The sequence below is a fragment of the Meleagris gallopavo genome, chromosome Z (assembly GCF_000146605.3).
Source record: "Meleagris gallopavo isolate NT-WF06-2002-E0010 breed Aviagen turkey brand Nicholas breeding stock chromosome Z, Turkey_5.1, whole genome shotgun sequence".
In the NCBI taxonomy this organism is placed as follows: Eukaryota; Metazoa; Chordata; class Aves; order Galliformes; family Phasianidae; genus Meleagris; species Meleagris gallopavo.
Window position 1 is genome coordinate 3,601,253 of NC_015041.2, and position 1,777 is coordinate 3,603,029.

Genomic DNA, 1,777 nt, shown 5'->3' on the forward strand with positions numbered 1-1,777 from the left:
TATATATAATAAAAGAATAATCATGAAAGTCGAAACTGCAAGTGTCCTCCCCCCACCAAAGTCAACGCAGACATTTGTTTTTCAGTCCACTCTTAGGTGTGAGAACATATCACCAAGGTCTGCACCAGTTTAATTTCTGAATAGATGTTATGCAAAGTAAGACGTACTGTCAAATTTTAGTGTGTTCCAAATCCACATCTCCAGCTGAAGTCATTGGAAGTTTTTGGTACATTTCGTGCTAACAGTAAGAAAATAGCGACGTTGCCTTTATCTCCCTGATAAACAAAAATCAGCCTGTGCAGATCTCACTCTCTTTTGAAGAAGAATGAGAAAGCACTTTCAAAAATGACAGGAACAGAGAGCCCAACTCCACTTACATCATCCTACGCCTTAAAATATGTCAAGCAGGTGTAGTCTATACTTATATTCTACAGAAAGTTGTACATGAGAAGCTGCTATTTCAATTCTGTCTTAACTCAATACATACTTCTCCCAAGACGTATCAGAAACACTGGACAGAAATGTCACCCAGACAATATGCTTTCTCACAGATATTACGCTTGACTATAGAATTACATTCTCAGAGTTCCTCAGAATATAATATGTTACTGGAATGCAGATTACTCTTTGGCAAAAACAGCTTTCAACTCTGAAGACTCTGTGCCTTTCCTTGTTCTTTACAATATTATTTTCCTTAAGAGTGTCTTTTGCACTCAAATATTTCTAAAAAGTCTCAATTAACACAGTAGAATGAAAGTGCTTTACAAAGGCTAAGGTCACCCAGTGACATGTTAAAGGGAAAACACATAATATTTTTTTCCACTGTCTTCTTTTGTGTTCTACTTGGTCCAAACTTAAGGAAGGCAAATTTTCAACCACCTTTACAGCCTGATTAGTTAGCATCATGTTATACCAACTTATGCCACAGGAAATGACAAAAAAGCACAAGAAAGGAAGCCATACAAAATGATTGTAGAGATCTTAGATTTATGTTTATAGCATCATATTTGAAAATTTGATTTTCATGTAGAAGAGTTATATGATTATAAAACTTTTAATACACATTCAAGCTGTAAGGTAATACTATTTTCTACAAGTTCATAAAATAACACTAAGATATTTCTAATGCAACATTTTACTTGCCAGTGTGTTTTTACATCTCACTGTTCACGAGCATGCAGATATTTTGTGCAACTTACAGTACTTCCCTGAATATTAGGAAAAAGGAGGACACATTATGCTGCTTTGTGAAGTGATGGATTAGACTGCAACCCAAGCTACTGCCTAACATAATGCTTTAACTCTGAGGATCCACATGGTGGTCATTCATGAAAAATCTTTCTTATTCCATCAACTCTATGCAATGTACTCCGATACATAAGCTTCAATAGTAACAGAAACATGACACAGAACCAGTTCAGCAGAAGAATTTGCTCAGAATTCAGTAAGTATGTTATAAACTGCCTGCTTTCTTCATCTTACTAAGCCAAACTGAAGGAATTGGTTTGTTACGCCATAAGAGGGGTATCTCATCTGCATCTCATGAGAAATTGTAACATTAAAGAGTGCTGAACAATTTAAACAATACACAAGTTTCCTTGTAGTTTAATGATAAGTAGTACTCTTGACTTATCAACAAACGAAAACAATCTTATTTTCTAAATGACTTGACAGCTGTCTGCAAGATCAGAGCCTAACTAGCTCAAACATACATATACACATGTGTATATATATATATATATATATATATATATATATATATATATATATATATATA

The 1,777-nt window shown here is 34.3% G+C and overlaps 1 long non-coding RNA gene across 1 annotated transcript in view; it reads left to right on the forward strand.

Annotated features, from left to right (window-relative positions):
• LOC109363858 overlaps positions 1-1,777 on the forward strand; it is a 6,718-nt gene that overhangs the window by 2,143 nt on the left and 2,798 nt on the right. The gene's annotated exons all lie outside the window — the stretch shown is intronic.